Below are 21856 nucleotides of genomic sequence, written 5' to 3'. Positions count from 1 at the left end.
CCATATCTGATTTTCTTGATTGTCTGTTTCTGGACTTTCATGACTTTCATTTGTTGTATCGGACGAAACTTCATCTTCTACAGAACTCTCGGTGTCTGTAGAGCTTTCATTCTCTGAATCTTGAGCTTCCTCTACAATTAGTGTCTGCGGGATTCTTTTGTTTACTTGCTCCAATGCGGTCTGGCATAAAGCACAAGATAATTCTGAGTGGACGGCATTGTGAATTCTACACCAATTCGGAAGGAGCAAATCTCGGACGGATGCTAGATTGCCAAGTTGCACACTTTGCTGGATGTTTCTTTGTACGAACCTTCTGAAGTTTTCAAACATCCCTTCGTCCTCTTGGTCGGATCCTTGATCGCTTTCAATGACAATCTCAGTTGACTCCATGACCTCTTGTTGGGTATTTTCATCTTGTATATCTTGTATCATCAAGATTTCCTCCACTTTGGGTTTATATGTTCCTAGGTCGGACTCTAAAAATAGGACTTCATTGTCCTCTCCATATTCAGTTATCATCAATCTCAACCTTGGGGTGCTATCAATTTTAATCTGGTTCGGGACTCCTCTCCATGGTAGCCACATGTGTGCGAAATCGGTCGATACATATCCATTCAATTTTCGGGACCAATCTCGACTTAGGAGCATTCCATATGAATCTGGAATATCCACTACTGATATATCTATAAAATTCTGGACTCTTGGGTCTGCGGCCAATTGCATGTGAATGTTGTTCAATTCCCCCATGACTGGAACTTCTGTCTTGTCAAGCTGAGTGACTTTTCTCTTGGTAGGTGTGGGAGTTATTCCAAGCCTTTGACAAACAGCCAGGGGCATGACATTGCTTGAGGCTCCGGAATCATAAAGGCAATTGTGTAATAGCTTTCCAAATATTCTGACTGATAGCAGGAACGGGGCCGGTTCGTCCTTTCCTTGAGAAGGCACTGAATTTCCTTCACTTGATTCTTGATGTTTAACTTGATTAATCTTTGAGTGATCTTCCTTTGCTGGGCTCTCCTCTTTCGAGTGACTGGCTTTGCTTGTAGATTTATCCTTTTTAACCACATCTTTCTTGCTTCCGACTTCCTTTTCGGGAAGAACCAAGTTAGTAGTGAGGTTTTCTTTGACTGTGGGCTGAGCTTTCTTTGTTTCGCCTCTTTTGAGTAATACTTTTCCTTCCAACATATCTTCCTTTTTAGCTGGGAAGGTTATAGTTTGAACCATGCACTCATTTTGCTCGGGTTGTTCTTGAGAATCGGCTTCCTCTTGAGTCACATTGATAGTGGCTTGAACATTTGACCCTGTTGCACTAGGTTCACCCAAACTGTTGATCACCGCCTCTTTAATTTCAGACACTTTGAGCAACTCATAGAGTGGTAAACTTACCTTGACTTTCTTGAGTTCATCTAACACCAAGGCGGCCAATCTTTTCATTTTATTTCCCGCGGGAGGTGAAATATTTCTTCTTTGTCTGTATTCTTGAGTGTTTTGTGGATATTCAGGGACGTTGCTGGCTTGGGGATCCGGCGGAGTCGAAAAATTGTTTGGAGGAATCGATGTTGTTAATGGTTCAGGATTTCTCTGATTCCTGTGATAAACTCTTTGGTTTGCACCTCCTGACGCTTGGTGGAATACTTCCTTGATTCCCTCTACTAAGACACTGTCGTTCAATGGTGGGAAATAGTATTCTGAATCCTCTACAGGTCCATTTGCAGATGCTGGCGGAAACTGAGATCCTGGTGGCACCATTGGTCCATTGGCCGATTCTGGAGGAAATCTCCCATTTTGTACTTGACTAATTTCTTCTTGCGAATATCTGCAGGTTTCAACGATCATGGCTTGACCATACTGCGTGGTTGGAACAATTTCGTACCCTGTGGTGGGAGGGTTTTCAGGCGGATTGGTAGTACGCATCTCTTGTTGGAAAATGTCGGCCGCAATTTTGAACTCAGGACACTGCAACTCGGAATGTTGGTTCGTGTTGTGGAGTCTGCACCAACTGGACAAGGCTGCTTGGGCTAAAAACACTTTGCTTGAAGAGGGGTTCTCTTGACTTTGCGCATTTGGTGGGTTGTCCAAAGGCGTCACCACATTTCCATTGTTCGGAGCTGTATTCCCTGGTCTTCTTTGGAAACTTTGATTGTTATTTCCTTGATAATTGTTTCTGAATCCTTGATTATTATTCCCTTGGAAATTCTGGTTGTTCGCGTGTTGGCCATGGTTGGCCCTCTGCATGCTCTGGAGTTGATTATTCTGGTTCCTCAGGTGAGTTACCTCAGTCGATAGCCTTTTGACTTGTTCAATTAGCTCTTTCATTTCGTCTTTCTCTTCTTGTGTCCTTGACGAATTTGTAGCGTTTTGCAGGTACACAGGTTGAGCGGGTGGGGCTTGAGAAATTGGAGCTCCTGGGTGAAGGACCAACTGATTCGCCGGCTGTACGTTGGGATATGTCGCTTGCGGAATTGGATTCATGACCGGAGTTTGGTTGGCCAAAGCCGTGCCAACTGCCTGCATCTGGTTAGGTGCTGCGACGGATCCCATATGTAGTAGTGGTCCAGTGATGTTTTGTCCCATGTGCTTACTCACTTCAATGGCTCTTGTATATGCCGCATTTAGATCATTCGGAGTTGGATGTGTCCTTACGAACATGGCTGTGAGATGATCTAAGGCTCCATAGTAAATCTCCCTTGGATCTGCAATGAGATAAGGAGGACGTAGCATTGTGTATGCTCGGTGAAATCTGTCGTTGAAGGAAGTAATAGGTTCATGTTCTCTCCTTCGAACCTCAACAAACTGTCTATATAACTCCGCTGGCGTAGTTGGGATGCCAAATTTAGCAATGAATGCGTCTTTCATCGCGTCCCAAGTCCTGATGGACCCTGTAGGCAAATGAATAAACCAAAAGTATGCCTCTTCTCCCAATGAGTAGGGAAAAAGCCTACATGCCACATCTCCATATTCAATTTGTCTGTTACGAAGAAGGTCCTCGAACATCTTGATGTGATCTTCTGCTGTGCGATGGAAATCACTAACATTGAACTTGGAACAAAAGTGTTCTGGATTCTTCGGCATATCATGATAAACTGCAAATTCCAACGGTGATGGATTGTTGACTAGCCATGTCGCACCATTAAGTACATGAGGAGGAGGAGGTGGTGGTGGAGCACGATGAGCCATTGTATTCCTTGAAACTGAACTTGATGAACTAGCTTGGCTCTTTGTTTGTGAAATTGCTTGGATACTAGATTGGATCGCCGCTTGGACTTGTTCTTGAAAAACTTGTGATGACTCAGGAGATCCTTCCAATCTTAGTTCGAACTCTTTGGGAGTGTCCTCTCTTTTAACTCGCTTTGCTTTGGAAGTGAACTGAAGTTCGCTTAGATCTTTGATGCCTGGTGTAGACCTCAATAACCTTTGATGTTTCTCGGGCGAGAATGAACCAATGCGATCCAGCGTGAAGTCTTGCAAGGATTATTGTGGGTTCCTTTGATTGCGAAGATTCCTAGCTATGACCCTTTGATATCCTTCGGCTATATCTTCCTCTTGCTCTAAGGTAATTCTGACTCTGTTATATTCGACTTGACTTCTTCTTGCGTTCCAAGCTACTTGATTCAATTCGAAAATGATGTCTTCTTGGGTATTGCCTACTTGCAGATTGGGTTGCGCCACTTGATTCAATCCTTCATTTGGCAACACCATTGTACTTCATGATCATATTTGCAATGTTTTTCTCTTTTCAAAATCTTCGGACTTCGAACTTTGAAACTAAAGGGCCCTCCCTCTAGCGCCAATTCTGTTGACGTGTATTTTGTACACAATCATACACAGAATAAAATACCGACAGGCATCTTATCCTCACTTGAGAAAATAGTCTCTAACTGCTGAAGATCTGCAAAAAAGGATCAGTTAGATGGACTCCAAGGTTCTTTTAGTGGGGTCTCCACGTGTGGACAAGCTTTTTAGTGGTATGATGTGATTTGCTGTTTCCTTCAAGGCTTCTTACGGATTCAATGGTTCGAAGATTTCACTAATCTAAAAAGAACTTTCAAAAAATGGGAAAAGGGACAGGGTTTAAGAGGTCTAATCTAGCCTAACCCTATGAACGACTTAGCATGGATGAGATTTGGCAAGACTCAACCAACTTCAATTTTGCCATAAGATAACAACTTAATTGAAATTAGTGCGATCTTCTAAGGTAATAATGGTATTCAATGCATCAAAGACCAAGGACACTACTACGAAGGTACATATCCTAGATGAAAATGCTTGAAAGTTAAGGACTCAAAATGTTTTCCAGTTGACCACGCAAGGCGTTCCTACAATCAGCAAGAAGCTAGTGGTTTGGATTGCGAATCCTACCAAATATCAAATCTCACACTTAGCCTTTCAAATTAACAAACTACTTTGATTGAGCGTGATTCAAGTACATCCAACAACCATGAAGATAACTTAAGAAATTTGCAACAAAACACCATAACTTCAATATTTTATTGATTTCCAAGTATCATATACAACAATTGCTTGAACTCCTCTCTTCAAGACTCAATCTTGCTACAAAATAAAAATTGCTTACAATTCTAATCTCTCTATTTCACTCTTAACTCTATTCTCTATTAACTGATTATTACAAATGAAATGAAAAATGGGGGTATAAATAGCATCCCCAATTACAATGAAAGGTCCAGATTGAAAGCAAATCAACGGACAAGATCATGACACCTAAACCCTAATTAGGGTTTGTTACAAATGACCTCCTTTTTACTGAACAATATTAAATACATAGCCAAATATTAAATTTGGCACAAAAATCTAGGAGGTATCAACCAATGAGAAATAAGATGTCATGTCATCTGTAACAACCTTTCATCTAGAATCTTATTCCCTTTCCAATTTTCCTTCTTAGCATATGCAATGAATTTTGTCACGATTCCTTCGATTTCTGTGATTGGAATCTCGGGAAGATTCTTGATACTCTCTTCTAAGTGGATAACCTGATCAAATGCATCTAGAAGAGCTGCGTCCCAAGTAGGTTCAAGTTCCTTTGTTCTATCAATCAGGAGCATGGTGGCATACATCTGATCATACTGCTCATCTGTAACATCTGCGTCCTTGCGAAAGATGATCGTGATTCTATCCTCAAACTCTTGTAAATCCACATCTGTCTCGACCTCGATCCTTCTGCCAAGAATGGTACGAAGTACCTCAAATACTCTGTCCTGGATCGGATTGATCACCTCCTCAACTTGACCACATCTAACACTGATGTCCTCAAAGAGAACACTCTTTATATGGAGTAAGGTTGACCACTGAAACAAACTGTGAGAATCACCTTCCAAGATCCTCTCTTGTGCTAAAATTCTTCTGGATGTGTGTCTTATAACTTTCAAGACAGGAATGACAACGTCCTTGGTATGGGCAAATGCAGCTACTGTTGCCATCAATCTGTGGATTATCTCAAGGACTTGGATAGCCTGATGGGTGATCTTCGACATCCTTGTAACAAACTCAATGGCCACCGTGTGAGATCTATCCATCCAACCACATGTACGCTGGACCAGGTTCCTGAATCTTTCTGCCTCATTGATTGATTGAAGGGGCAATGCCTGCAATGGTGATCTAACTGGATCCTGACGTCCCAAAGGTTCATTGATGTGACTGAAATACGTCCTCCATGCACCGACCTCTCTCTCAAGCTTTCTATTCTTTTCTACTTCTTCTCTAAACTTATCCTTCAGTGCCTCAAATGTGTCGGTGGCATCATCTAGAGTCTGCTCTGCTGTGGATGGTCCTAACTCAATAGTCTGTATATGATAGTCCTCTGCTAGGATCTCACCCTCATATTTGTCTGCCGCCGGTGTAGCTATCTGCAGTTTTCTAGATCCAGTTTCATCTCGAATCATCTTGGACATCTTTGTAGCCTTCTTCTTTTCTGTTGTCATATGTGAGCGTCCAACAAGGCTCTCTAGATCGATTGCACTGTCCTCGTCCTCAATTACGATCACCTTAGTCAATCTTTCCTTCAACCAATCTGGGATATTTGATCTTGTCTCTTGAACTTGAATTTCTTTGTGTACTACTTCTTCTTGTCTGGGAGGAAATGTTACTTCATTATCATTATCTAAATCATAGTCTTGGAGAGATCCATAGGATGAAACATGCTGTGCCTGTTCTTCCTCCTGTCTGTCATTCTGTACCATCGATTCCATGGATTCTTCTACTCGAACTGTTCTATCTTCTGGCCTGGAAGAAGTACCTAGTGTTTGGTCTTTGTTAGCACCTTGCTTTTTCTTGGAAGGCTCTTTCTTTTCTGATCTTTCCTTTCTCTTTGAGCCTCTCGGATGGAGATTGCCCTCACTGGCACATCGAAGGTTACCTTCACCTGAATTCCTAGGATTGGGATTGCCTTCACTCACACTTGCTCCACCTTCGGCTGGTTTTTCTTCCAAAGTAAAAGACATGGCTATGCCTTGTTCTCTCAACTTCTGATGTTGAATGTCTACCCATCTGCGAGTACAAGACAAGACTGGTGCCATCAAATCATCTAAATCCACGGCTTCGGGCTCATTCCAATTCAAACTTATTGTTTTGCTCTCCCTATCATATGAAGATTGGATGTGCCTGCCGTTGTCCTGAGCTTGGTCGGCTACTCTGTAAATCTTACATTTCCTGATGAAATCCAAAGGCAATCTAGAATGTATCTTGCGTTTCACTTCAAGATCATCTAGGAGATTCATCATAAAATCTTCAATTTGGTACTCATGTCTAAATCTTCTACCGACTGTCTCCCCTAAATGTCCATGAGGATCAAAACTATTCCTCCAAGCAAAAGATGAAAAAGGATACAAGGCTAACTCCCTCTCTGCGTCATCCATGGCTGAGACATTGGGACATACCTCAACTGAATTACCCAAAATAATAGGTACCTGAACTCCATTCTGATGTCTGTGTCTGAATGCCTTCACATATGCTGCCAACTGCCTTGTTACTTCAAGTAACACAATTCTATCTGTAGGGTATCTCGGCAACATGTATGGGGGTAAAGGACATCCATACACTCTAATGTAAGTGAACTTGGGAAATTGAATGAACCAAGCACCGTACCTCTTGATTAACTCCTGGGCATCCTGAGATAATCTGTTGTGAATCCCTCCTTGCAACGTCCTGGTGATGTTCATCGTGAAAGTATCATTGATTAACTTGTAGTTCTTCCCTGGTGGATGATGCAAGTAGGTATAGGATTCACAAACTCTGACCTCGCCGGGTCCTCTTCCAATCACTCCTCTGTGAGGTAGTCCTGCGTACTCAACGCTCCTGATTAAGGCATAGATGACGTATGAACTCATGTGGAAGGACTTAGTAGCCCCGAGTCTTCTCAATTGTACGTCTAAGCAATGGCTAATTATTCTAGCCCAATGTATTGTACCCTTTCCTTGAACAATCACCTGGATGAAATAAAACATCCATTTCTCAAAATAGAAGGCATGAGGTGCTCCTGTAACTCTGTTGAGCATGGTAATCAAATCTCTGTATTCCTCTTGGAAATCAATTCTGTGCGGTGTGTTTGGTACTTTGCTCAGACGGGGACGACTCTTGAGTAGCCAGTTCTTGTTGATTATGCTTAGGCAAGCATCTGGATCATCATCGTACACTGATCTGGCTCCTTCAATGCTCTTGTATATCATGTCCCTGTGCTCTGGAAGATGGAAGGCTTCACTTATGGCCTCCTCTGAAAGGTACGCCAAAGTGTTTCCCTCATTGGACACAATTGTCCTGGACTGTGGATTGTAATGACGGGCACACTCGATCATCAACTCGTGACACTGAATAGCTGGAGGAAAACCGGCCGCCTTGATAATGCCACTCTCTATTATTCTCCGGGCGACAGGTGATGGCTTGCCGATGTAAGGGACCTCTCGGAACTTCTTCGTGCTAAAGTTCCCCAAGTTTGTATCTCCAATGTTGCTCCACTTGGACACGATCTTGGTCTCCACTTCTTCAGTCTTCTGATCTTCTTTCATGAGAGCCGAGCGACTGGTGGATGCTCCCGCCTTTGGGGTCGCCATACCTACACAACATTTCATTATAAGAAATAGATTTTGCAATAAATAACGTAGATAAGAGAGATAGATTTTAGGAAACCTCATGATAAGTCCCTAGAGTTATCATTTCCTAAAATACAACGATCGAGCTAAGAGATTTAAAATTCAAGATTTGAAATATGACGATGAATGAATAAAACAATAATAATAAAATCGCCATACCTCGATAGAGAGCTAACTCTAGAATGCAAAAACAAAATTTGCCTAGGCAAAATTGAGGTATAAAGATAATCTTCAATATGATCCCCTCAAATTTGATTTCGCCACCTCTGGAGAGAATGTGATCTTCAATTTCGCACAAATAAATCACCAAGTCCTTAGCAAATTCGCCTTAGGCGTGGTCTTGGATAGATCTTCAAATTCGCTCTTGGTGTGGTCTTCAAATTCGCACCTCTTCAAACACACTTCGCACGCCTCACACCACCTTGGGAATGTCTATGCCACCATGGTTTGAAGTCGCACCACCTTTGGAATGTCTTCGCGCGCCACCCTTGGTCTTCAATGCAATTCGCACCACCCTTGGAGTGTCTTCGCCACCTTGGATAAATGAAACTCGCACTATATTCGCCTCTTGTCAACTCGCATGAAGGAAGGTAAAATAATGATGTAGAAAATGATAATTCTACCCCCCTTATATAGCGCTTGCATCCTTTACCCCTTAGGCCGACTTAAAAATAAAAATAAAACCATTTTTAAATGATTTGCAATGACATAACAAGGCCGACCTCCATATATGAGCGCTCAAATCGATTTTTTATTAATTAAATAATTAACTATTAATGCCTTGCGTTTTTAAATTGCAAATTTCGATTTTTAAATAAGGCAAAAATAATTAATAAATGTTAACGCCATATTAAATGCCAATAAAAAATGAATTTTCAATTTTTAAAATTGATTTAGCATTTAAAGTAAATTCGAATTGTTTAATTTGGCGCCAAAAAATATGTAAATAGAGGGACGTACCTCATCGCTCTGGTCCCTTGGAGAGGGACAGGAGCGATTCACCATCTTTGGCATGATTCTTGCGTTTTCGACGTTTAACTCCTTCATTTCCACGTCCCAAATCGATCATCTGGTGGTCTTTCGAACTTGAATTTCTTCCTTGTGCGAGCAAGTGCATCACATGGCCATTATCGCCCTGGTCCCTTGGAGAGGGACAGGAGCGATCTCCATGTTTTCACGTTTACCTTGTATCTTTGACCTTCGAAATATCATTGCTTGTGTCCTTTGCGCTTATTCCCATTCGCTTTCATTATGTGTTTGGATGCATTAAAGGGGCCATCGCCCTTGTCCCTTGGAGAGGGACAGGAGCGATCTATGTTTTCTCCTTAACCTTTGGCAATTTTAGACTTCAATCTTCTTTGCTATGTCTTCCAAACGATGTCCCTTGCCTCGCTCATCCTCGCCTAACTTTGATCGTGAAGGAACGTGAGTGTTTTTAATGATATCGCCCTGGTCCTTGTCCAAAGGACAGGAGCGATGGGAGACTTTTACCTTGATTAGCAATGTTTGGACGTTTAAAACTCTTGCAAATCATCTTCAAACGATGTCCTGGAGCATATGTAACCTTGTGTATCTTTGTCTTTACGTAAATCTTGCATGGATTAATCTAATATATCAATATCGCTCTAGTCCCTTCCTGAGGGACAGGAGCGAAGTTCATCATAACATGCTTGTTCTTGTTTGTACCAATTTGCAATTATCTTCATTGCGTGGAATGATGTCCTTTCGACCCTCTTGGTAACTTGAAACTTGTTTGCCTTTTGAAATTTACGCCATTATGTAGATATCGCTCTGGTCCCTTCCTGAGGGACAGGAGCGATCTAGGTTTTTAGAGTGCAAATCCTTCCATGTGATGACCTTTGCAACGTTGCGCTTGATGGAAATGCCTTGAAATGTCCTCGCCACCCTTCGTCCTGACTTGGATCGGCCTTGAACCTTGGAGGGACGACCTTGAACTTTGGAGGGACGCATCATCACCATTGTATCGCCCTGGTCCCTTGGAGAGGGACAGGAGCGAACTATCCCTTGTGGCTTTCATCTCACTTTGCCATGCTCTAAGTTTATATTCAACGGATTCGTCCTTCTTTACTCGATCCGTCCATGCCTTGACATTGTTTGTAATTTTGCAAAAAAGGCAATTATATCAAAAATCGCTCTGGTCCCTTCCTGAGGGACAGGAGCGAACTAGGCATTTAACAGTGGTATGGACGTCCCAAAAATCTTCAATTTATATTCAATGTGCTCATCTCATGTTCTTCTTCGTTTTTGAACGTAAACTTGCCTCGACCCTTGTCTGGATTTTGCAAAATGAAGGAAATCGCTCTAGTCCCTGGGAGAGGGACGAGAGCTACAAGGTACCTCGCCCTGGTCCCTTGGAGGGGGACAGGAGCGATTTAGTCAATATAGGTCATTCTCCTTCGTTTTTGCATCTCAAATTATATTCATTTAGCAAAGTATCTTCCTTCGGACGTCCTCAAATCATTAAGTTCTCAAAATCTTGCGAGGACAAGGCGAAATTTGAATTGTAGCTCCGGTCCTTCACTGAGGGACAGGGGCGATTTTCCTCCTGGAGGCATTTCTGTGCTCATGAAAATCTTCAATTTATATTCAAATGAAAGATCTTGTCGTTCTCTATCATTTCAAACGTAAAATTTGTCTAGACTCTGCAAGGACAATAAGATATTTGAAATTGAGCTCCCGTCCTTCACTGAGGGACAGGAGCGATTTTGCTCCTACAGGCCAAAATAACACGATTTTTCACATTTTAACACTTCACGAGGCGAAAACAAATCAATTCTGATGCCTAGGATCAATATTCAAAAAAGTCAAAATTTGGTCAAAATATTCAATCAGACAAAAATTCACATTGACGGTCAACACTCAGACAAGTTTAAGCTCTGCATGAACATTCCAATTGAAAATTAGACCATTTTGGCGAAATCATTGCATTCAAAATTTGCATTCCAGAAAAGGAAGCTCAAAAGCTCTCAAAAATGACTGGATTTTGGCTTGAAAAGGCAAAATTTAAAACCCTAAGGCTTAGCCCTAAATCCAGACAACTAACGGACTAGCAAAACCCTAAAAACAAAAGCGAAAACAAGCAAAAAGAGGGGGTCCCCATTTGCGATGGGGCGATGTGTGAAATGGTCACAACAAGATCCAAGGGAGATTTACTATGGAGCCTTAGATCATCTCACAGCTATGTTTGTAAGAACGCATCCTACTCCGAATGATCTAAATGCGGCCTATGCAAAGGCCATTGAAGTGAGTAAGCACATGGGTCAAAACATCACTGGACCACTGCTACATATGGGACCCGTCTCAGCACCGAACCAGATGCAGGCAGTTGGCACGGCCCTGGCCAACCAAACTCCAGTCATGAATCCAATTCCGCAAGCGACCTATCCAAGCGTACAGCCGGCGAATCAGTTGGTCCTTCACCCAGGAGCTCCAATTTCTCAAGCCCCACCCGCTCAACCTGTGTACCTGCAAAATGCCACAAGCTCGTCAAGGACACAAGAAGAGAAAGACGAAATGAAAGAGTTGATTGATCAAGTCAAGAGGCTATCAACTGAGGTAACTCACCTGAGGAACCAGAATAACCAGCTCCAAAGCATGCAGAGGGCCAACCATGGCCAACACACGAACAATCAGAATTTCCAAGGAAACAATAATCAAGGATTTAGAAACAATTATCAAGGAAATAACAATCCAGGTTTCCAAAGAAGACCATGGAATACAGCTCCGAACAATGGAAATGTGGTGACGCCTTTGGACAATCCACCAAATGCGCAAAGTCAAGAGAACCCTTCTTCAAGCAAAGTGTTTTTAGCCGAAGCAGCCTTGTCTAGTTGGTGGAGACTCCACAACACGAACCAACATTCCGAGTTGCAATGTCCTGAGTTCAAGATTGCGGTCGACATTTTCCAACAAGAGATGCGTACCTCTAATCCACCTGAAAATCCTCCCACCACAGGATACGAAATTGTTCCAACCACGCGGTATGGTCAAGCCATGATCGTTGAAACCTGCAGATATTCACAAGAAGAAATTAGTCAAGTGCAAAATGGAAGATTTCCTCCAGAATCGGCTAATGGACCGATGGTAGCACCAGGATCTCAGTTTCCGCCAGCATCTGCAAATGGACCTGTAGAGGATTCAGAGTATTATTTTCCACCATTGAACGACAGTGTCCTAGTAGAAGGAATAAAGGAGGTATTTCACCAATCATCAGGAGGTGTGAACCAAAGAGTATATCACAGGAATCAAAGGAATCCTGAACCGGTAACAACGTCAATTCCTCCAAATAATTTCTCAACTCCGCCAGATCCCCAAGCTAGCAATGTTCCAGAGTACCCGCAGAACACTCAAGAATACAGACAAAGAAATATTTCACCTCCCGCGGGAAATGAAATGAAAAGATTGGCCGCCTTGGTATTGGATGAACTCAAGAAAGTCAAGGTAAGCCTTCCACTCTATGAATTACTCAAAGTGTCAGAAATCAAAGATGCGGTGATCAATAGTTTAAGTGAATCTAGTACAACAAGGTCAAATGTTCAAGCCACTATCAATGTGACTCAAGAGGAGGCCGATTCTCAAGAACAACCCGAACAAAATGAGTGCATGGTTCAAACTATAACCTTCTCAGCTAAAAAGGAAGACATGTTGGAAGGAAAAGTATTACTCAAAAGAGGCGAAACAAAGAAAGCTCAGCCTATAGTCAAAGAGAACCTCACCACTAACTTGGTTCTTCTTGAAAAGGAAGTCGCAATCAAGAAAGATGTTGTTAAGAAGGGAAAATTTACAAGCAAAGCCAATCACTCTAAAGAGGAGAGCCCAGCAAAGGATGATCATTCAAAGATTAATCAAGTCAAACATCAAGAATCAAGTGAGGAAAACTCAGTCCCTTCTCAAGGAAGGGACGAATCGGCCCCGTTCCTGCTATCAGTCAGAATATTTGGAAAATTATTACACAATTGCCTTTATGATTCCGGAGCCTCAAGCAATGATCCAAATTATTCATGATTGCTATGAGGAATATGCAATGATCCAAATATCAATGATGTTATTGATTTGAATAGTGATGATGCTTTGATGCGGTGATCTGAATATATCATAAAGTTGGAAACATATAATATATAGTGGTCTATTCTTCTTCACTCATCGTGGCTCATATGCTTGGTATTTAGTTTGTATGGGAACACTCCCTATTACATTTTGAAGTAAACGTTTATTAAATAGTAATGCTTGATTAGAGCAGAATATACTTGAGACTTTGTTCAATTTCTTGATGATGAAACCTAAGAACAATGCAGAATACAAGTATCTAACCTATTGAACAGACATTATTCAGTTAGAATGATATGGGCGCTCCCACCATGGAGATTTTGTGGCCTCAGTTCTTTTTGGTATTTATCAATCATATGTTTGTGCTCAACTATACAATGTCTCTCTTCAATTGAGTGGTTGGTGCTAACATAATTATCTTGTATTCCTTTTGATTAGTTTTTCGCATTGGCTGGAAAGACAACTTGGCTTATGTACACTGTTTTTTGAAGACATACACTTGTTTTAGTTCTTCTGATCAGTCATTATTTTTGCAATTCAATAATATGATCAGATGTGATCAACATATGACATTTTTCAGTTCTTGCACAAACGCGGTTATCTTACTGTTATTTGTTCAACAATTTACGGAATGTTGTGTAGTTTTATATTATGATTGAAGGTATTTGAATTGACCATCTTAGAATACGACCTCATTTAAGAAGAGTGATTGATTACTAGAGAGCCACCAAATTTAAATTAAGGCAATTCACAAGGTTGAAGGGTGAAGTTACAAGCGACCCTTGCGTGTAACTTCAATATGTCGCCGCTGAGTTGAAGGTAGATGATATGTGATGGCAAGGGCCGAAGGCCACCCAGCCATCCCAGCCATTGGAGATCCATGGGCTTGAAAATGGAATAGCTTAAGAACGTTGGTGGATTGTGTGGGAGTCTAGCCAATAAAGAGATAAGTTCCTTTATATTTAAATCATGCTCATGAATTTTCATGTTATTATTAATTCATTCTATTGGGATGTTGAATCATGTTTGATTCTAACATTGATGTTTCTCTTTGAGATAGTCTTGAACTATTATGCTTCAAGCTTCAGAGGGAGCTTGGGAATAGACATGAGGGCCTATACAAGCTTTCAGCGCATTCCTTCACTTGAGAAGATGGCTAAAGGTGTGCCATGTTCATAATGATTGTGCTATGGGTCCTTTTCGTAGAAAGTGAAAGTAAGGGAAAAGGAAATTAGCATTTCTCATTCTGATTTATGAAAACTTATGATGGTTGCTTTCTTTAGTGGATTCTTATATTATGTAATCTTCATAAGATTTGGTCGTCATAGTTTATATTAAGGATTAAGAGGGAATTCTATGTTGCCTACAATCCTCTGTAAAATGCTTTGATGAAAGAATTGACAATATTCTATAAACTTAGGATTTTGTAAGCATGATACTCATCCTATCGGTTTAATGTTGAAATGCTAATTGTGATTTACATACGATTTCTAACTAGAAAGAGTGAGTTTCAGAATTTGGAATAAAACTAGGCCTAATGCATTACTCTCTAGAGTTAGAAGTATGCCAAGGATCAAATGAATTGATATCTTAAATAATGGATTGCAGTGTTTCTACAACTAACTCTGATTTTGTAGATCCATCGGAGTACAGACAACTGATTAGATCCTTGATATATCTAGACCAAATATTTGTTATGCAGTGAGTGCCCTTAGCCAGTTCATGAACAAACCGAAGCATGTTCATCTTGTTGCAACCAAGTATATTCTGAGATATTTGCGAGGCACAGTTGGCTACGGGTTGAAGTATCCAATCAACACTGTCATCACCTTGGAAGGCTACCTTGATTCTGATTGGGCAGGAAGTGTATTCGATAGGAAGAACACTTAAGGAATTTGTTTCAGTTTGAGTTCTATTGTTATCTCCTGGGCCAACAGGAAACAGTCCTCAGTTGCATTAAGTACTGTAGACGCTGAGTACATTGCGTCAAGTGTGGCGTCAAGAGAAGCAGTGTGGCTTCGCAAGCTTCTTGCTGGGTTGTTTGGACAACCTTGGGAACCCACTGTCATATATTGTGACAATCAGAGTTGTATTAAGATGTCTACTAATCCCATGTTTCATGACATGTCAAAACATGTGGAAACCCATTATCACTACATTCGTGATATGGTACAGAGAGGTGCCATTCATCTGAAATATGTCAGCACTGACGAGCAGATTGCAGATGTTCTCACCAATCCTCTAACTCATGTGAAGTTTGAATACTTCAGAGAGAGACTTGGAGTTGTTGAGAACACAACTTTGGTTGAGAAGGAGTCTCAGTTCGAGTGATGCACTAAGTTGCATCTTCCATCCTCTGCGGGCAATGCAAGGTGGAGTCACCTTCTACGGGCAGTGCAAGGTGATATTGGATTCTTCTCTGGGAGAAGTTGAGGTGAAAGACCTCTTCCACCCTTTGCGGGCAATGCAAGGTGGATCCATCCTCTGCGGGTATGCATGATGGGTATCATGGAAGGAGTCCATGATGTATATTGAATTCACCCTCTGCGGGGATGCATGGTGAATACCATGGAAGGAATCCATGATGTATCTTGGAACCATCCTCTATGGGAATGCATGATGAATATCATGGAAAGAGTCCATGAAGCATGATCACAGTGTAACTTGATTATTCAAGGAATCCTCCCTAGCTAAGAGGGAGTGTTGATTTATAGCTAGGTCGGGTTCCTAGCTTGGGCCGACCTAGCTCTCTAAATTGGCCTTTTGGCCTTAGCAATTTGTCATTGTGTTGACTGGGCCCTATTTGGGCGATTTATGTTAAATACATATGTAACATGCTGTGACTTGCATGTATAACATGTAAACATTATGTAAAATATGGCTTGGCATCAAAATTATGTAACTTGTAAATAGGTCATGGCCTATACTTGTAACTTGTAAAATGAAATTATTTGTTTATATTTTTGGCGGGAATTTTCATATGGCCGACCTAGAAAAGTTAAGGCATTGTAACTCATATAAAGTCTAGGCAAGTTGAAGCCTTTCACATAGATTCGAATTATCTTGAAGATCAGCGAGTCCTTGTGCAATATCAGTGAATCTTCCTTGGAGGTCAGTGAATCTATCCAAGGCTCAGCAAATACATATTGAAGGACAGCAACCATATCTTGAGATCTGCAAAATTCTTAAGAAGGCAAGCGATCAGCAGAGCAGCGATCAGACATTGGACATCAGCAGCGAATGTCATCTCAGTTGAGTGAGTTCATCCAATGTGAAACTCTAGAGACCTCTTATCAAGTATTCCCTACTTGGTGGTGAATTCTGAGTAAAGGATATCTGCCCTAGAGACTGCCCTATATGTGATTGGGATTTGGTCAAGCTCTGATCAGAACTTGTAATTCAGATAAGTTGATTTTCTCAAGCCCTAGGTGGGTGTACTTGTAATTAGTTACATTTTTTACATTAATATAATCAGATCTGAATAGTGTTGTTGGGTTTTTCCTCGAAGAGGGAGGTTTTCCCAGGGTACTGTTGTGTTCTTGTGTGTTGCTCTTATGCTATGATGTGTTGCATTCTCAATTTCTGTTATTTACTCTCAGTCTGATTACTAAAACTAACATTCCTCCTTGTATTTATCTTGTTAAATGTTCTTGTACTCCTTCCAAACAGCCATCCGCATTCTGCTTGGGTGGAGGGCACTTGACATTTTTAGCTTAATTAGAGAATGAATATGAGCATTTGATTTTAAAATGTCCCATAACTAATATTTTTGGATTTTACAACTATTAGCATGAAATGCAGATCCCTCATCACCCAGATCTTGATGTGGACAAGGTAAGAGCATATGGTTATCAGGACTCACACTAGTAGTGGCAAGGGACACAGTTTTCCAAATAATGCATTGTGGAAAAATTAAACATTTTACCTTGTCTTTTGCAGCATTGCCATTCAGACTTACAAATTAAAGCCAATCTAGCATGAATTGCACAGAGGATTACAATTTTCAATGATAAACAATCAATACTCTTCTAAATTCAAATCCAAGAATTTTGACAAAAAAATGTCTTAACAATTTGAAAGTAGACATTTTGTCAAACAATTGGAAAAATCACTGTTGAAACTTCTGAAATAATTGAATAATGATTGAACAGGTTGCTGCGACTGTAAGTCCCTTATCAAATCAATATTTTGTATTTATTGACTTGCAAATACTTCCAACAGTCTTAGAAATTCAAATAGCTATCATATATTCTGATTTGTAAAGCTTAACATAATACTTTTAATTGTTGAACAGCATTATTCAACAATAATTTCTGATCATTGATATATATCTCTATCTGTATCTATCTATATGTGTGTGTGTGTGTGTGTCTCTCTCTCTCTCTCTATATACATATGTATGTATGTATGTATGTATATATCAATGTTACAAGACTTGGACTCGACTTGATCTCGGCAAGCTGATTTTCGGACTCGGGCTCGGACTCGGTGCCTAGACTCGGCAAATTGAAAAACCCATGAAATTAAGAGTTTTTAAGGATTTAAAACTTGTTTCATGCACCCTTTAGTAAATAAAATTTGAAGACACAATAACCTCATCAAATATAAGCTACTTTGATTACATACACAACTATATATTAATCACATAAATATAAATGCAAATTTTAGTTGAAGGAAATAACACATTTAGATATATAAATATTGTCAAATGTATACAAGACTCGTGGAATATGAAATCCGTGGCATCAAAATAAATATCAAAACTGAAAATATAAGCCTATGGCTCAGAGGAGCTTACATTACTAATCCAAACATCATGGCAAGTTATGGGTTGGTGTCCAAGATAAGTCTTCGATGATGATGTAGCCATGATATTTTCTTGTGACTTTGTGACCGGCGTGTGTATTCTTGTGAGGAAGTATTGAAGTTTTCTTGATGTCTTCAAGATTGCATGTTTTGTTGTCAAGCTCATTAACAAAGGGAATGGCTATGTAAATAGATAAATAGTTATGTTCTAGTTTGATCTTAGCTACGATACTAATAAATTGAATTGTTTTATGAGTTGTTTGTGCAGGGCATATTGGTACATTTTTTGCATTATGAAAATGCCATTTCTTGCCAACTAACTTAACTTGTATTCAACAGTACAATGACTGTAGCATGCCAACTTTGCCTATGGCAGTCCTTGTATGCTAAACAAGTTGTCCAATGTATGAAACAGGATAATCCTTGATTGTGGCTTTGACTACGAGGATGCAAAAATTCGCAACGAGGGATATGTACTTTGTCTATTTAATGATCATGATTCATAATTGGCCTATTACTTGCTTAGACTTATAGTTTGATGGGGTTTGGGGCAACACCAAAATGAGGTTGAGGGTAGCACCCTTCACGGGGGTCCGAAGGTGAGAGGGAGGTTGAGAGATAGGTCTATATCTTTGGGGAGAGAGGAGAGAATGAGATAGAGAAACGTAGACAAAGGAGATAGAGGAAGAGTGATAGGGAGAGAGATAGGTCTAGAGTTCAGGTGAGATAAAGAGAGTTAGAGAGAGTGAGAGAATGCTGATAGGAGCTTGTTGATTACTAAAATTCGACCAAGTCCGAAAATTTATAAGATCTTCTAAAACCTAGAATCTGCATTTTAACTTCTAGAGATCTAAAACCCACTCTCAAACACCTTGCCAATATATACATGAAATATAACTGTTAAGTATAAGAAAGAAAAAACACATATTGAAATGTGACTTATATTTGAAAAATCCCTAATAACAACAGCATTGGGAAAGTCTTGATTTTTGAAGAGCTCAGCAGTGCTTTGGAGCATTTTGAGGAGCAAAGTTTCTTGGAAATTTAAACCAAAGTACTGAAATCTCAGGCTTGGAATTTTTTCTTTTCGTTTCAGGGTTTTTTTAATTTTAATGTAATCATTTCCCTCTTTTCCATTTGAAAAATCTTTCCTATATCTTGGACTTAAAAGAAATTCACATTTCAGCATTGACTTTCCGAAAGGGTTAGGTGCTTTTGACCTTTGAACGAGTCCTCACAACTTTGGCTCTTAGACACCTAAGGGTGTTAATGCATGATAGCTTCGGTAAGATAAATGATTGAATGAGAGATAAATGAAGTCTCTCATTCAATCATTAATCCTATCGATAAACTATTAGGAAAAACTTCAAGCTATTGTTCTTTCATTTGATGATCATTCTTCATTTGTATATGTTCAATCTACTTAGTTCGATCAATGTTCAAACTATCGATAATCATAGCATAGTATACCGATTAACATTGGTTTGCATTATAACTGTGATCACCGATTATTATTGGGCTAACAAAGTATCCTGATTTATATCAGTTGATTTATTGACAGTAAACTAATGATGGTTATCGGGTGGCAAAGCATACACCGCTTGGTATCACTTAAGCGATCACCAATTGGTATCGGTTAACAAGTTACGTAGACACCGATTGGTGTTAATTAACAAGTTACGTAGATACCGATTGGTGTTAACTAATAAGTTAAGTAGACCCCGATTTGTATCAGGCTGTTGATTAATGTATACACCGATTGGTAATTATAAAGTCAAAGGGTGCGATCAAGTAATGTCTTGATCGGTCATGTCTAAAGACATAACCGGTCAAGGCATTGCTTGATCCTCCCCTCTTGCATATATATATCAATCGATATTTGTGAGAAGGACATCGAAAATCAATAAATGCTCCTCTCACCTGCCATACAAAAGAAGATAAATCAGATTTATCATATAAATAGATAATACATAGATCAAGAAAATATAAACTAGAATATATCTTGCATATTGAATTGAGAATTGAACATCATTTACATGGTATCAGAGCTATAGTTAAATCGAACCTGAGGCTGTTCAATTTTGTGGAAAATTCAAAACAAACATATATTCAACATCACAATTATTCTAATGGCTAGCGCTATCAAATTTGAAGATAGACTCGAAGGAGGTGATGACTTCTCAACATGGAAGTTCAAAATTCATATGATTCTAAAAGAAAATAAAGTCGAATCATTTGTAAAAACTGAAATTGCTGAACCTGAGACTGAACCTGACAAAACAACTTGGAGAGAGGGAAATGAAAAGGCCATCAAAATCATAGTTGATGGGGTGAGAAATAATATTATGCCCATCATAAGGAAACATGAAACAACCTACAACATGTTCAAAGCACTTGAAGATGCATTTGAGATATCTAATGCCATTAGAACCTTGGCTTTAAAAAGAGAAATAAATCACATAGCCATGATCAAAGGAGAATCAATCAATGCCTACTTCATGCGAATATCAACCCTAAGGGATGAACTAGCAACCCTTGGGTATGAGATCCAAAGCGAAGAATTAACACTCATTTCTCTAGATGGGTTGCCTAGCATATGGGAAACATTCGTTCAAGGCATCAGTGCAAGGGATGAATTTCCAAAATTCGATAGGCTAAAGGCTGACTGTCTCCAAGAGGAATCAAGGTAAAATAAGAAAGGGATCAAGCAAAAGAATATAGATGTTGATCTCCAAGTTCTAAATACAAACTCAAACAAAAAAAGCAAGCAGAAACAATCTAGAAAGAGAAAGGGTCGTCACGGCAAGAACACCTTCAAGAAGGACCTTTCTCAGATTCAATGTTACAGATGTGACAAATTTGGGCACTATGTTGCCAAATGTCTAGAAAGAACTAAGCAACAAGCCACATTTGCCAAAACAGGAAAATCTAAAAGGGAAGAGGACCCCGAGAAGTATGTACTCTATTCAACACTCACAAACCAAGCATCAAACAAAGTTAACTCCTGGGTGATCGACAATGGCTCATCCAGACACATTACAGGATTCATAGAAGTGCTAGACTCCATGAAAGAGGAGAATGATGAGGAAGTGACTATCGGAGATGACTCTACACATCCAGTCAAAGGAGTTGGAACCTGCACCATCAAACCAAAGTTAGGTGTATCATTACAACTTAAAGGAGTACTATATGTTCCAGGCATCAAGAGAAACCTAGTCTCAATATCAGCATTGGAGGACAATGGATACAGAGTGACCTTCATGGACAACAGAGTGTTAGCTTCGCCAAAGAATTCATCCGTCAAGAAAGCTAAAACTATTGGTCAAAGACAAGGCTACTTGTATGAGCTATGCACAGAGCCCAACTTAGTCCTAATCCATGAAACTACAGATGCTAATGAAGTCTGGCATAAAAGACTAGGCCACCTGAATTTTAGAGCTTTATCATCAATGGGAGACCTTGTCACAGGTCTACCTAAGTTAAAGCAATATCATTCAGGGGCATGCAAAGGATGTGCCCTAGGTAAAAATACTAAGGGTGCTTTTCAAAATAGTACTAGGAAAACAAGTAAAATTTTAGAGTTAGTTCATTCTGATGTATGTGGACCCATGTCCGTACCTTCTTTGGGGGGATTTTTGTATTATGTAACATTTGTTGATGACTACTCTAGGAAAACTTGGACCTACTTTCTGAAATGTAAAGAATCAGAAGAGATCCTTAATAGGTTTAAATAATTCAAATCACTAACAGATAACTACTCAGGAAATAAAATTAAAACCCTAAGAACTGATAATGGGGGGGAATACACATCAGAATTATTTAAAAAGTTTTGTAAAAATTCAAGGATTAAGAGGGAGCTAACGATACTTTATAATCCTCAA

At 39.9% G+C, this 21856-nt stretch overlaps 1 protein-coding gene across 4 annotated transcripts in view; it reads left to right on the top strand.

The window, feature by feature from the left end:
• The window catches only part of LOC131049495 (probable ADP-ribosylation factor GTPase-activating protein AGD13), a 185094-nt gene that overhangs the window by 152071 nt on the left and 11167 nt on the right, over positions 1 to 21856 (top strand). The window lies entirely within an intron of this gene.

Source organism: Cryptomeria japonica, chromosome 11 (assembly GCF_030272615.1).
Source record: "Cryptomeria japonica chromosome 11, Sugi_1.0, whole genome shotgun sequence".
Lineage (NCBI taxonomy): Eukaryota > Viridiplantae > Streptophyta > Pinopsida > Cupressales > Cupressaceae > Cryptomeria > Cryptomeria japonica.
This window is presented reverse-complemented; position numbering and strand designations above follow the sequence as displayed.